The sequence below is a fragment of the Magnolia sinica genome, chromosome 17 (assembly GCF_029962835.1).
Source record: "Magnolia sinica isolate HGM2019 chromosome 17, MsV1, whole genome shotgun sequence".
NCBI classification, from domain to species: Eukaryota; Viridiplantae; Streptophyta; class Magnoliopsida; order Magnoliales; family Magnoliaceae; genus Magnolia; species Magnolia sinica.
The window spans coordinates 33,626,138-33,643,055 of record NC_080589.1 but is presented as its reverse complement, the minus strand read 5'-3'; positions in this window follow the sequence as shown (position 1 = coordinate 33,643,055).

Sequence of the window (16,918 nt, the reverse complement as noted above, 5' to 3'; positions counted from 1 at the left end):
ATATATAAAATATTAGATAGAACCAAGGAGGTACCTTATTATTGGTGCGGGGAGAGAGAGAGAGAGAGAGAAAGAGAGAGGACCTCGGGCGCAAGAGAGGAGCTTGGGCGCGATAGGTTGGGTAAGGAAAGGAAATGGTAAGAAAGGGACGAACTTGTAGGATAATTTTTAAGTTTTAACCTTTATATATATATATATATGTGTGTGTGTGTGTGGGAAAAGGTACTATGCGCTCGACCTCACGATAAGCTCCCGTGAGGTCGAGCTGTGTGGGCCCCATCGTGATGCGTGTTGACCATCGACACCGTGCATTTGATGGGTCCCCTTTAAATTATGGGATATCCCAAAAATCAGCTGTATACGGAACTTAGGTGGGCCATACCATCTAAAATCATGGGAAGACACCGTTAAAACATATAAAAGCACTTAGTGGGGCCCACCTGAAATTTGCATGCGTCTGAAACTTGGTCTGAACCCTCATCCAAGTGGGACACACATAATGGATGGGCTGGATTTTCAAACCACGTCTCGGTGGGCCTGAAAAATGGTTATGAATGTTTTAATGGTGCACGGCCCCTCTCCACTTTTGTTTGTGGTGTGGCCCACACAAATCAAGGATTGACTTGATTTTTAAGACCTAGGCCCACGATGGAATGGTGCATCTAACCGATGGGGTAGATGTTCGAAATGCATCACGGTGGGGCCCACACAGCTCGACCTCCTGGGATGGACTCGTGAGGTCGAGCGCATAGTACCTTTTCCCTATATATATATATATATATATATATATATATATATATATATATATATATATATATATATATATATATATATATATTCGAGTCAAGCCGAGTTCGAGTCGAGTCAAACTCCACTATGTTTGAACTCGGCTCGTTTTCAAAACGAGCTAGGTCATATGAAGCTTAGCTCGCCTTGAGTCGTCGTTCAAGTCGAGCTAGATCGAGCCAAGCCGAGTGAACTTTTCAAGCTAGTTTGTCTCGTGTGTAAGTCTGTGATGTTATTTGCCATCCAACCTATTGATAAAGTCGCACAGACCTGGATGAAGGGAAATACAAGTATCGGTTTGATCCAAAACTCTTTTGGCCCACAATTTTTAATTGTCATTCACCATTGTTTCCTGTGGTGTGATCCACCTGAGATTTGTATCGGCTTCATTTTTGGGTTCATGCCATAAAATGAGTAGGCAAAGTTGATGGATGGCGTGAATATACAACACAAACATCTAGATGAGCCCTAAAGTCAGCCAAGTCGTTCTCGAAACTTTCATAGATCTATGGTAGACTCAAATGATCTTCTGTTTTAGAAATGGTTGGGGATCTATAATTAGAGCTGGGCATAGGACAACTCGATTCGTCCAACTTGGTCAGACCCGACTTAACTCGAACCGAATGGGTGATTCGGTCCAAACCAAATAGGCTTAGCCTGATCCGAATGTAAACTGAGTTGAGTCTGAGTTACCCAGTAACTCGAGCCAACTTGACCCGAAACTTGATTCGGTCAGACTTGACCCGATTTAAAACCCAACTCGACTCGAGTTCGGGTATATACATATATAACCTAAATTCTTCTATCCCTCTCTACCCTACCCGCCGCACGCCCGCACCCGACCGACCCTACCCCATCCGAAAACATCTCCCTCCCTCATCCTCCACTTCCAAGTCCGACAACCCTCCTCCTCCTCCTCCTCTCTCTCTCTCTCTCTCTCTCTCTCTCTCTCTCTCTTTGTCCCCCTCATCTTTCAAGCTCGGGCCCTAATAACCCCTCGATCAATAGTCCGCACCCATCCGACCACTCGGCTCCAACCGCTTGATCAGCAGTCCAAACCCACCCGACCGCAGCAACTCGTCAATGTATTAAATTTTAAGGCAATTTTTAATGCATTATGTTTTTAATTTTTAATTTTTAATTTGGGAGAGTGTGCGGCCGGGCTAGCTCGTGTACGTCTGGGCTGGCTCGGGTGCGGCCGGGATGGCGGGGGTGCGTCCAGGTTGGCTAAGGTGCGGCTAGGCTCGCTCTGTTACGTTTGAGTTAGCTTGGGTGTGGTCGAGCTCACCGTGGTGCGTCCGGGATGACAGTGGTGCGGCCGGGTTGGCTCCGGTGTGGTCGGGCTTGCTTGTGCTGAGCCATTTATAAACTTAACTCTAAACTAACCCTAAATCCAAACCTTAAACCCTAAACCTAAACTAAACCCTAACCTTAAACCATAATCCCTAAACCTAACCCTAAACCCTAAAACCTAATCTTTACAATCTAAACCCTAACCCTAATCCCTAAACTCTAAAACCTAATCCCTAAAATCTAAACCCTAACCCTAAACCCTAATCCCTAAACCTAAACCCTAACCCTAAACCCTAAAACATAATCCCTAAAATTTAAACCCTAACCCTAAACCCTAATCCCTAAACTCTAGAACCCCTAAACCCTAACCCTAACCCTAAAACATAACCCTAACCCTAAAACCTAAACCCTAAACCCTAACCCTAAACATTAAATCCAAACCTTAAACCCTAACCCCTAAACCCTAAGCCCTAAACGGCTAAATCTAATCCCTAAACCCTAAATCCTAAACCTCTAATGTGTTTTTATTTATTTGAATCAAATAATTAGTGGTTTATTTTTATGAAATATGGATTACATTACTTATTGCTTAGCTTATTATTGTGCATTAGATAGTTAGCTTAATATGTATGGATTACATTGCTTATTAATTAGCTTATTATTGTGAATTAGATAATTAGTTGTCAATTTGAGGATTTCTATGTCACCAAACATAGATATAGTGTATTTTTGGTGGCATAGAAATTGCTCAAATTATCCTATTTTAGATAGTTCAAGGTTAGATAGATAGTATACTTTGGAGGGAGCTCCGCTACTATGAGCTCCCTTCTATGATACAATACATACATCAAGATGGGTCCCAAATAGGATCCATACCATCAATCGGTAGGCCTCACTTGGTCCATCACAAAATTGAAATCTAATCTTACAAAACACCTACCGATGGTCTTCTTCTTTAGCTCATTGTACTTCTAAGCTCCTTAGCTTCGATTTTGATAGAGGATGATGAAGATTGAAGGGCTAGGATGAGAGATGAGAGGGTAGGAAAGTGGGCCTTAATCTTTGGTTCTCTTTTCTCTCCTTGGGATTTTCTCTCATGGAAGCTTGGGAAAATGTTGGAGAATGAGATGGGATGGAGTGATGGATGGGAGAGAGGGATGGTGGTGTAAGAGAGAGATGGGTGTGTGTATAAGAAAGGGATGGGTGGAGAGAGAGAGAGTTGACTTTGGGGATGGCTTGTGTAAGAGAGGGATGGGTTGTGTACTTGACTTGTGATTGATTGATTGATGTGATAGATGGTAGAGATTCTCTTGGGATTCACGATGTGCAGCATTTTCTTCGAAATAAACGCGGGCCCACAACTCCTACCTGGGTATCGCATCGGTGCGCAAGTCGTGGCGTTAAAACTACGGCGACGGCGCGGTCGTTACGGTACAAGTTTCAAGTTGAACCGATTCAGATCTAAGGGATGCGACTCAGGGTCGCGTACAAACGCTGTTTACAGGTCACGGGTTGTCAAAAATCGTTAGGGAGGATCGCAGAAGTCTAAGGAATGGTACGGTCTAGGATACGTACTTTATAGCTCTCCCCCTCCTAATAAAAAATGTCATTGAAATTTACAGAACAAACAAGGGAAGAGGAAACATCATCATATATATATATATATATATATATATATATATATATATATATATATATATATATATATATGTCAAGGCACAATCAATTTACAAGAGGATGGGGATAGCGCTCTCTAATCTCAACCTTGCGCTCCCAAGACGCCTCATCAACACTATGGTAACCCCTACTGAACCTCGGATCCTGGATCAGAAACGATCGAAACTACGATACCTTGCAATCTCATAATCTCATCAACGATTAATCTAACAAGACGGTCCTAAGGCCTAATCAAGAATCGTCAGTGACTCCGAACTGCTTCGGAGGTGGTGCTGCAGTGCTCGGACAGCTGGGCAGTTCCTGTGCCTCTGCTACTGTCAACGCTGTTATTGTTGGGAGTTATCAGAGGGGGCCTGCCTCTTCTGGTCTCTTCTCTGGTCACGATCCCTCTACGAACTGTCCCACTCGGCCTCATAAATCTGGGCTGTCCATACTACCTCCTCAAAAGTTAGGAGCACATGCCCAACAACACGACCTCGGAGACCGTAACGCAAGCCATTCTCGAAATGGCAAGCCTTTCGCCCCTCATCATAACCAGACACGGCATGAACCTAAATAGTGCAACAAAATGGTACTCATACTCAGCTACGGTCATATCTCGCTGACCCAGAGTCTCGAACTCCAGTGCACGCTGCTGACGAATGTGGTCGGGGAAATACTGTCGATCAAACCGATCCACGAAGTCCTCCCATGTCCAAACAAAATCAGGCCCCTGCAACACGGGTAACTCAGGCCCACCATGCTCGGCCTTGCCCTCAAGTAAATATACCACTAATGGGACTCGCTGCTGGGTTGTACATCTCATGGTCTTGAACATCTTTTCCATTTGAGAACACCATCTCTCGGCTACAGACGAATCGGGCTCTCCCTAAAATCGCAGAGGATCGAGCCAAAGGAAATCTTATAATAGGGCGTTCACGCGCTCTTACTCAGCGTGGGTGGGTGTATCCGCAGGTTACCTACCCTGCCCCTGAAGAACCACGATCATTGCCTGCAACATCTGCTGAAGCTGATCCGCGCTCATTGATATGGTCGGGGTTGCGCTGGTCTCGGACGCAGGAGCCGCTTAGCTCGCTCTCTCAGGCGCCATGTCTTACCGTTTGGAACAAGGGCCTATTATCCTTGAACACTCTCGAATATACACACGATGGGGAGCTATATAAAAAATATCTCTAAATTATTCGAACTTGGGGACCTAATCATTCTAAGTTCTCAAGAATCATAGTGTAAGGTAGCTATCAGCAGATATGTGACGTTATCCTTAGGTGTTCCCAAGTTATGCTCTGATACCAACTTCTGTCATGCCCCAAACTCGAAAACCGGGCTCACAAAATTCCCAATCGCCGAATATGGTGCCGATAACCTCTGTAGTACCCCATTCTCGACTTCCAGCGTTCATACGCCAGATTCTGATTGTGAGATCCTACAAGGAGGATGTTCAACATGAATTTCTTTGTAGATAAGCATAACCATAAGTTTGCCCAAGTCACAAAGGCAACATCATCATCACATATCCACTAAAATCAAAAGGTTGAGTACAATACATGAAGGGGAAATACAAGATAAATGTCAAACGCTTCAGAAACTCTGCGCATGCTCCTGCCTCAGCTCGACTGCGTCTTATTTTCACCTGCATGCATCTATCGTGCATAAACTTATAGAAAGCTTAGAGGGTGGTGTACGTGTGTGCGCAAGATAAGTGTCAAGCACACAAATATCAGCGTAAGTAAAATACTGGCAAGGCTATTGTAACATCCTGGATTTTCACTGTTTTGGATTTCCAAAAATCCATCAATTTTCATTTTTTTAAAATTTTATTTAATCAACTTAAATATTACTTAATGACCATTAGCACTTAATGCTAGTTTATACAGGGGTGGTACCACTAAAGAGCCGCACTAGTCCGATTAATCAGCCGTAGGAAGCCAATGAATTCGCCCGATCACTTGAACATCAGGTGTAGTGTAACGTCTCGCCCAACCAGAACAGTGTCCTGGGCGTCCACGTAGGATTTGTCACAGGACCATTCATTTAAGACACTCATAGTGAGGTATCACAAATAAATTAGACCAAGATTAACTCAATGGAATAGACCAGACGAGCCTTGATAGAACCTGGTGCGGGCCTCCAAGCCAGATGGCCGTTTATACTTAGCGACAGCCCGTGCGGGCTATACCGCGATATAGGAAGGTCAGAAAATTATAAAAATTTAGGAGAGCATAGATCTCACTGGGCTTGGGGACCATCGCGGACCAAGGACCCAGTGGACACCCAGAAGTGGAATATGGCACTTGCTAAATGCGCCCCACCAATGCCAAAATTAGAATCTGGCACATGTAAATAAAACTGAGATTTCAGGCATTTCAGCCGTCGTATTTCTTCTAAATTTATGGTAAAGGTCTAATGTATTTTTCTACGCCCGCCCACAAGATCTGGGTCCCGATCATGAAACGATGACCGTTGATCACAAATCGGTCCGTTGCGGTAAAATCCCGCATCCGTTTGCCCCTAAATTTTGCATGGCCCTTCATCAGGCCATGGAGAACCTATCCTATTAGTTTCATGGCCAGAGGGCCACCAGAACTTCCCCGGTTATCCAAACAAGCTTTAGACCGCTCGTTGGAGGACCACTAGTTCCAAAACTATAGAATAATGTCCATCCCATTGGGCTTGACGTCCATGGCGGGAATCGGACCTGGGTACGGTCTAGAAGCGGTCAACTTGAGCTGAAGGATGAGTGCATGAGAAGTGCAAATACCCTAAAGGAAGGAGTTGGAACTTAAGTGAATTAAGTCGTTCACTCTTATGCAAAGTTGAGGATTTCGGACCGTCGGTTTGTGACCAAACTTTACCAATGGAGTAAGGATATTTCCCTGCTCATATCCGTATAGCCGCGGCCCTGATCGACTATCGGTGACCGTTGAACAGACTTCTTATCATATCTGTCGATCGGCGCATCCAAATGGCGGGCCGATCATATCCATACATAGATCATCATTAGGGCTAACTATTCTACGGTGTATATTGACTTGTACACCCCATAGTGGGCCCTAGAGCTTAAAAAGACCCTCTCATAGGTCTAGTATAGTAAAAACCCAACACTTGGGGCCATTGTCACCAAATCTGGCATTATAAAAGGGCCTCATTTGGGGCACCCCTCTCTCATACGAATTTGCCCTACGGAACAAAGGGAGAGAGGAGAGAAAAGGAGAAGGAAGAGAGGAAGAAGAGAAAAGAGGAGAAAGAGAGAAGGAGAGAAGGAAGAAGGGAGAGAATGGTGGGCCAAAGGGAGGTGAGATCTAGAAACCCCTCTTCCCTTTCCTCAAAAAACTCCACATCTACAAATGCAAGCGATTTTCATCCGATTAGGGAGGTAAGCACCCATCCTTTTTGTAATCCTTTGTGTTGAGATAGGATTTGTATGAAATCCTAACATGCAAGTGTATTGTCTTAGGATTCCGGCCGATCAACATCAAGTTTGGCGCTTCCAGGTCATTTTTCAAGATCTCAACGATCCATAGGTGCGGACTATTACTCCTAAGTGGTCTAGCACCAATTTCATTATGAGATTAATGATTTTGATTGCTTGGTTGAAGCATTTAGAGAATATAGAGAAGAACCTAGGATTTTGTGCTTATTGGAGTGGTGTGGAATTATATGATTTATTTGATTTCCTCACATGATTTTTTTTCTCGTTTCTTACATGACGTGTTGTAAAATTTGTTGATTACTTGTGATGTCTTGTCGGATTGCTTTTATGATGTTGCCCTATAGCATGCATGCCTTAATTATTCCGGTGCAAATTGTTTTCCATGAGTTGTGGGAAGTGAGCAACTTCCTCACTAACACACACAACATACATGCACCATTACTCATAAATCGTGATACCTTGCTTAGTAGATAAATTTGAATTATATGTTTGTGTGTGAGAATGCTATGATGATTTTTCTAGTTGATAACCCTATCCGTCGACATGTTGTGGACCGCCATTCGAACCCTAAGGTTGGTCAAGAAAATAAGGAAAGTTGAGGTGGTCCCGTTGGTAGGACCGCCTTGAGGCTAAACCTGCGGATTTGGGCGAGTGCGTGTGGGCGACAGTAGTTGGACTACATGGGTTGCTTGCACCCGATGTCGTACCTCCATGTAGTCGCCTGGACTTGTGTGGTCTAGCCTACTGTTTGACCACCCATGATTTGTTAACCCTGTTTGCTCACATCTGTATGGAACCTGTGACACCCTACAACCGAAGTAGCCCATCAATAATCCACTGGAAGATGGTCCACAGCCTCGTGAGCCGGGCATGGTGGAATGGGACACTGTGTTCGAGCTGTCAGCCTACGCTGGGGTGACGCGCCTCCCCGTAGTGACCGCGAGCGACCCCACATTCAGCACCCCCATGTGCTTGAAGTCGGGGATGGGGGAAACCCGACGGGGTCAAGGACCGCGGGGTCTTGGCCTCATGCATTGGGGGCCTTGGCCTTGCAACTAGTTCAGGGCATATGATATGTGGGGTGTGACAGATTCTCAAACCTGCTGGATGAATGGACTTAACTAATAACTCGGCTAACACGATCGCATCGCATCGCACTAGTTAGGGTAGCGACTCGGCAGTCGAGGTCGCACTGAGGGAGTGTTGGCATTGGCGATCGTTAGATGTTGTCGCACGAGGGAGCGTTGTTGTGAGGGCATGCATCATGTCATGCTGCATACATGCGCATTAATAAGATTACTTAGATGTATGTGATTGTATGCTTTTCATTAAGACCATATTAAAATTGATGCATATGATAACTTGAGATTAATAGCACCCACTGAGTTGATCACTCACTCCCACTCTGGGACGGTGTTTTAAAACACCAACCAGACTCGTTCATAGATGCAGGTGATACAGATTTTGTGGAGCCTGGCGATGCAAGCCTCGAGGAGGACGGGCCCTCATCGGACCTGTGGATGGCACGTTGGATCGCTGCACAGATGGCTCAGCACTATTATTTTTGGTCATATTATTCTTTATGATTTTGTTGGGTGACACCATGTGCGACCCTTTATTATTTTTTTCTTGGTCATGTATATGTGTGTATATATATATATGCTAGTTCTCTTTCATTTCAGTCGACAGGTGCATTTGTGCTTCATGTTCCAGGAACTCCAGGCTGCGCATTTAAACCCGATTAAATGCATATTAAGAAAAATCAATTATAAGTGACCCCGGAAACTCGGGAGTCGAGCGTATGCACGACCCCCGATTTCCAGGGCGTTACAAGTTGGTATCAAAGCAATAGTTTGGAATCCCTTGGGCCATGGGTCATGAACTCACTAACGCGTCCGCTGACTTGAGAGGATACGTATTTGAAAACGTAACTGGGACTTAGAACGCTAGGAACCATCCCAGACCATGAACCAACAATTGTAGATGGAGGGTAAGACTTCTAAGGAGTTAGGAATGAGTAGCGAGAAAGGGAATAGTAATGCTAGAGAGGGGGATCCGAGAGTCTTACAATGCCACGACCCATTCCTAGGCAAGAAATTGGAAGGTGGATGGTAAGACTCGATATGATTGAGTAGGAGATTTAGTTAGTTTAGTCCATCAAATTCCTAGGGCCCATGGGGCCAACTGAAGTAGGTGGGATTAGGGTGAAATGAATGTTAGAGTAACGATTAATGTAGGTGTAAGGTATTGTCCATGGGATGAGCGCATCCCATGTTCCATGATGACCTGTTGGAATGTGTCCAACTAGAGGTAAATTTGGGGTTTTCCTTCTGAAATTTACTTGGAAGGTCCATCATCATGAGATTTGAAAATCCCACATCACGCCTCTCAACACCAGGCTCATCTAGCAAGCCTAGGAAGTTAATCTGGAATCCCATCCCACACTCATTCCAGACATGTCTTTCCCAATGTGAGTTGAGATTAGCGTTGTAATCCCGTTTCGTACAGCTTAATGCCACTAGGCGTACCAGCCTAAATCGAAATCCCTCTCCCCAACCTATCCCCTTAAAATCTTCACCTACCATCACTCTGTCCTTTAGTTTTTCTGGGACATTGATAGAAACGAGCTGGGGACTTAACGATTTGTTGGTCAAAGCCATCATCCTACACCAAATGGGCGAATATCGGGCCAAATTTGATAGTTTCGACCCATTTGGGGGTAAAGAGTTAGGGGTGAATGAAAATTCACCGAAAATAGTGAAACTGAAGAAAAAATAGGATTTTGGCCCCTAACCAGGAGAAATTTCATGAAATAGATAGGCTCATTGTGTAGATCAGATTCTCCTACCCCAAATCCATATATGGCACGTCGCATAACTCATTCCGGTTTGCGAGATATGGCCGTGGAAAGTTGCCCTCGCCGATTCCACGTGGCCCCCGCCGATTCCGCGTGGCCCCCGCCGCAGCCCCCGCCAACAGTCCAGGGGACCGCGTGGCCCCCGCCGAATTCGCGTTGCCCCCGCCGCAGTTTTTACAATTTTATGTCAACTTCAAAAAAACATATCTCCTTCGTTACAGCTCCGATTTAGGTGATTCAAAATCCAAATTGAAGCTTGATGAGTCTAGTTTTATATAAAAATAATTAAAAAATAAAATAAAAATTATAATATAGTTAAAATTAAGATGTTTTACCAACTGTCCCAAAAATTATAAATTTCGGACAGCTGTTGGTCCTGGAATTTTAATAATTTATTTACAACTCCAAATGAGATGAAATTTTGTGAGATGTCTTTAAACTTAATGATAAAATATTATAAAAATTTTAAAAAATAATTTAGTTAGTGAAAGTATAAGAAACCTTGCAAGAAATAGAGACATTTTTGCAATCATACAAAAAAAAATGTTAGTTTCAGACAAATGTCAATTCTAAGGTCTTAATAATTTTTCTATAACTCAAAATGAGATGAAATTTTGTAATATGAGAGTAAACTTACTGATAACTTATTATAAAAATTTAGAAACTAGTCTAGTTACTGTAAATATGAAAGACATTACCAGAAATGGAGGTATTTTAGAAACAAATAAAAATCATTGGTACTGGATGACTGATACTCTTAGAATTTTCATGATTTTTATGAAGCTTGAAAAAAAAATAAAACTTTGTAGAATAAAATTTAAATTATTAATGAATCACTATAAAAATTATATATATATATATATAAAAAATAATAATAATTTAGTAGCTAAAGTGGCAAGGATTTACTTTCAAATAGCACTTGAATTGAACTAAATGAAGCAAAAATCCATCATCCGTGGGATTGGTAATCCCATCTCACACTTTCTAACACAAGGCTCATTATCCACAGCCTAGAAAGTTAATTTTAATCTTATCTCAACTCCTTCCAAACATATCATTTCCAATATTAAAGTGGGATTAGTAATGCAATCCCATTTGATACTACTTAGTACTACTGTCCAAACACATTGGGAGAATCCAGGGGGCTCTAATTCTACTGACCAAACAGGCACTTAAGGGATGTTTAGCACTTGGTATTTGATAAGATTAGGTGGGATGGAATTGCATTTAATTCCATGAAATTGCATTTGATCCCATGCATGAATTCCATGGATTTTGAAATCTACCACACATGTAGGCCCTACATTGAGGCATGCGTTAAACCATGCCATCCATCCATATGCACCATTTACATGTGACATTCTGATTATATACGAGTACAAATGAACGATATTCGTTGTGAATTTGGTTTGCTGATTACAAATTTCATGGTCCACCAAACATGATTTAGCTTAATCCGGTGTTTTCCGTGGCAAATTTTTTTTATCCCAAACATGAGATTAGATGGTTGCAATACCAAGGTATTTCCAGACATGTAATCATTGTGAAATAATGATGTTAATCCCATCTAATACAATTCAACACCATTCAATCCCACTAACCAAACAAGCCCTTAGGCTTCCAAATCCCAACCCATTTCCTCCCTATTCCACTCACCTCTCTCAAATCCAAGGACTTCGTGGGGCCAATGTCATATATGGATTATATCCATGCCGTTCATTCAGTTTTTCCGAATTATTTTAGGGTATAAGCCAAACAAATAGACAGTTGAAGTGAAACCCCACAATGAGGACTGGACTCCCGCCACTAAAAACATTTTTGAGGTATATGTGAAAAATAACATGTCAAAGAATACACTCTACATGTTCCATAATATAGGGAAGTGTGGATGAGGCCTATTTTGAGATCCTGTAACAGTCTCTTCAATAATTTGGTTAGGAGCCGTGAAGCCTGTGTTGCGATTCATGTGTATGATCAGATAATTTGAGTTGGGATCATGCCTGATCTTTTCACTTTTACAGCAATGGTAAATGTTTGCTTTAAGAATGGGATGATGCATAGGCCAGTTGAGTTTGTTGCAGGTGTAGAAGATAAGGGGTTTGAGCCAAAAATGTGATTACTTGTAATTCATTGATTGATGGATGGTGTGAGTTGGGTAAGACAGAAGTTGCATCGGACATTTTGTTGTTAATGGGTGAGATGGATATTTTGCCGAATGGGTAATTATACTTTGTTGATTAAAGCCTGTGGTAAAGAAAGTGAGATTTAAAATATATATTTGTATATACATGATATAGCTCGTTTGACTCTATCGCATAATTTGCTTGCTTGGCTTTACCATTTGAGGTGTGCATGTAATAGTTGTGTTGGGTTTAGTACTAGATGAGACCATGTCAAGATGCGAGGGTAGTCAATGTGAAGCTCCGCCATGGCCGGCTCCTAGATCCTAGTGTGTCATATCTCAAGTACTTCCCTAAGTGCAGACTAGGAAAGCATTCGCACACACCCTCGTTGCGAATGAGTCAGCCTACCACCACAGTATAGTCACACTATTTTGGAGAGGAGAGTAACATAAGAGAGCCTTCAAGGTAAGCGAATTTGTTATACTAGAACAGAAGAATGAAGTTTATTTGGTTAGTTACAAATGAGGACCCGTCTTCCTTATGTAAACCTAAGATCCTTTTAGTTACCTTACATGGATAGTTAAGATAAGGCTTACGATGTCATCATGTGGCTGAGAAAACTTTAGAAACCATCTAGATAATCCTACGTAGTCTCTACAATACATTCTTTTACCACTCTAGAATTTTTTATGCACGTAGGAACCTCTAAACCTGCAAAATGTCTCAAAATGCCTAATTCCATGGAATAGCCTCCTTGAAATTTCTGGTATATCCATAACATCAGTTAACAGATGAAGATTGATGCCCTGTGGGTTGCCAATGAACCAAGTGTATTTTTTCCATATTTGAGTTTTAGTGTTTTGTTTCTTTTTTTTTTTTTTTTTTTAAATTACTTCTAACTATGATAGAAATCGTCTCGTATGATTAAAATTAGATTATTTTTAGTGTATTTTTCTACTTCAAATAGTTTCTAGTATTGTTGAACTTTGACTCTTGAATAAGGTTGAGTTTGATTGTTTAATTCTTTCTAAGTTCATATTCGATGCAGACTTCACTAAATATATTGTAAGTTTTCTTATTTTCTTATGTAATCAAGATTCATACCACATTGAGGAAATAATGTTCTTCCTCTTTTCATTCCCGCGGCCTTTCTAGGGTCACCATCCCTTCTAAACCCTAGAGAGAACTCTCCCATTCTAGATCTACTTCAAACCCATCTCCAAAAACCCATCTCAAACCCCCTTTGCAAATCCAACACTAAACTCATTTCATTTTTTCAAAAACATTCTCATCAACAATCCATTTCCTCGCCGAGGGAAGTGGCATTCCTAGCAACTGTTGCCTCCTTCTTCTCCATTCCGGTAATTCTTTCCCTCATGGGGAAGAAGCACCCCCACCCTCGTCTGACCCAGAAGAATAGAAGTTTAACACACGGATAATTAGTAGTTTGTTTTGAGTCAGTTAGGGCTATTTCCATGCATTGAAGGATAATTAGAACTTTTGCTTGACCAGGTTGTATTTCCCTTACGTTTAGAATATCTATGCTGAAATCCATACTGTAGGATGTAACTGGCCATACTAATGGTACTTTGAATCCAATATGTATGTATGGATTGCCTTGAAATTTTCTTGTTGCCTTGTGAATGCTTGTATGCATGATTGCCTTACTGCGTCCTTATTAACGTTATTAGCACTTCAAACCACCAGAATACTTTAAAATTTTCGACTATTCCTTCATTCTTGAATTTTATGAAACTAAAGTGCAGTCTGCTCTTAACCCACTAGACATGAGATCGAAATGATGATATACATATAAGATTTTATACTACTAGAAACCTTTTTAGGATAATCATTTGACCATAGGCACCGTGGGAGATTTAAATCACTAAGTTAGACAAGAATTAAAATGAGAACTCTTTCGGACCAAGACCCAAAAGACAACCTTATAAACGGGAGATTTAAACATTCCAATAATGGCCATTTCCTAAACATTTAGATTGATCAGACTACGGAATTACGGAAGTATACACCTGCGAAGCATTCGCAGCTTGACTCAATTCTCAATCCTGGGCGACTACCAATGGACTCACTGCTTTGGCCGAGCAGAAGACCAGGATCCATCAGGACGAAGAAGGAATACGATGAGCCTTCTACCCTGGTCAGGTAGATAATCGACGTATCGGGTTCAAGCCTACTACAACCGTCTCTCCGTATTGGTCTACCATTGAAAACAAATATTTTTACTCTAGATAGAGGAAAACCGTCGCCATGAATCTAAATCTTTATAAATAAATTTTAGTAAACCATCATGGTGAAAAAGTTTTAAGGGGGGTAGACAAAAATGAGCCAGCCTAGCATAGATAGTATATGTAGATTGTAACATCTTGGATTTTCACTGTTTTGGATTTCCAAAAATCCATCAATTTTCATTTTTTAAAAAATTTTATTTAATCAACTTAAATATTACTTAATGACCATTAGCACTTAATGCTAGTTTATACAGGGGTGGTACCAGTAAAGAGCCGCACTAATCCTATTAATCAGCCGTAGGAAGCCAATGAATTCGCCCGATCACTTGAACATCAGGTGTAGTGTAACGTCTCGCCCAACCAGAACAGTGTCCTGGGCGTCCACGTAGGATTTGTCACAGGACCATTCATTTAAGACACTCATAGTGAGGTATCACAAATAAATTACACCAAGATTAACTCAATGGAATAGACCAGACGAGCCTTGATAGAACCTGGTGCGGGCCTCTAAGCCAGATGGCCGTTTACACTTAGCGACAGCCCGTGCGGGCTATACCGCGATATGGGAAGGTCAGAAAATTATAAAAATTTAGGAGAGCATAGATCTCACTGGGCTTGGGGACCATCGCGGACCACGGACCTAGTGGACACCCAGAAGTGGAATCTGGCACTTGCTAAATGCGCCCCACCAATGCCAAAATTAGAATCTGGCACGTGTAAATAAAACTGAGATTTCAGGCATTTCAGCCGTCGTATTTCTTCCAAATTTATGGTAAAGGTCTAATGTATTTTTCTACGCCCGCCCACAAGATCTGGGTCCCGATCATGAAACGGTGACCGTTGATCACAAATCGGACCGTTGCGGTAAAACCCCGCATCCGTTTGCCCCTAAATTTTGCATGGCCCTTCATCGGGCCATGGAGAACCTATCCTATTAGTTTCATGGCCAGAGGGCCACCAGAACTTTCCCGGTTTTCCAAACAAGCTCTAGACCGCTCGTTGGTGGACCACTAGTTCCAAAACTATAGAATAATGTCCGTCCCATTGGGCTTGACGTCCATCGCGGGAATCGGACCTGGGTACGGTCCAGAAGCGGTCAACTTGAGCTGAAGGATGAGTGCATAAGAAGTGCAAATACCCTAAAGGAAGGAGTTGGAACTTAAGTGAATTGAGTCGTCCACTCTTATGCAAAGTTGAGGATTTCGGACCGTCGGTTTGTGACCAAACTTTACCAATGGAGTAAGGATATTTCCCTGCTCATATCCGTATAGCCGCGGCCCTGATCGACTATCGGTGACCGTTGAACAGACTTCTTATCATATCTGTCGATCGACGCATCCAAATGGCGGGCCGATCATATCCATACATAGATCATCATTAGGGCTAACTATTCTACGGTGTATATTGACTTGTACACCCCATAGTGGGCCCTAGAGCTTAGAAAGACCCTCTCATAGGTCTAGTATAGTAAAAACCCAACACTTGGGGCCATTGTCACCAAATCTGGCATTATAAAAGGGCCTCATTTGGGGCACCCCTCTCTCATACGAATTTGCCCTAGGGAACAAAGGGAGAGAGGAGAGAAAAGGGAGAAGGAAGAGAGGAAGAAGAGAAAAGAGGAGAAAGAGAGAAGGAGAGAAGGAAGAAGGGAGAGAATGGTGGGCCAAAGGGAGGTGAGATCTAGAAACCCCTCTTCCCTTTCCTCAAAAAACCCCACATCTACAAATGCAAGCGATTTTCATCCGATTAGGGAGGTAAGCACCCATCCTTTTTGTAATCCTTTGTGTTGAGATAGGATTTGTATGAAATCCTAACATGCAAGTGTATTGTCTTAGGATTCCGGCCGATCAACATCGAGTTTGGCGCTTCTAGGTCGTTTTTCAAGATCTCAACGATCCATAGGTGCGGACTATTACTCCTAAGTGGTCTAGCACCAATTTCATTATGAGATTAATGATTTTGATTGCTTGGTTAAAGCATTTAGAGAATATAGAGAAGAACCTAGGATTTTGTGCTTATTGGAGTGGTGTGGAATTATATGATTTATTTGATTTCCTCACATGATTTTTATTCTCGTTTCTTACATGACGTGTTGTAAAATTTGTTGATTACTTGTGATGTCTTGTCGGATTGCTTTTATGATGTTGCCCTATAGCATGCATGCCTTAATTATTCCGGTGCAAATTGTTTTCCATGAGTTGTGGAAGTGAGCAACTTCCTCACTAACACACACAACATACATGCACCATTACTCATAAATCGTGATACCTTGCTTAGTAGATAAATTTGAATTATATGTTTGTGTGTGAGAATGCTATGATGATTTTTCTAGTTGATAACCCTGTCCGTCGACATGTTGTGGACCGCCATTCGAACCCTAGGGTTGGTCAAGAAAACAAGGAAAGTTGAGGCCGTCCCGTTGGTAGGACCGCCTTGAGGCTAAACCCGTGGATTTGGGCGAGTGCATGTGGGCGACAGTAGTTAGACTACATGGGTTGCTTGC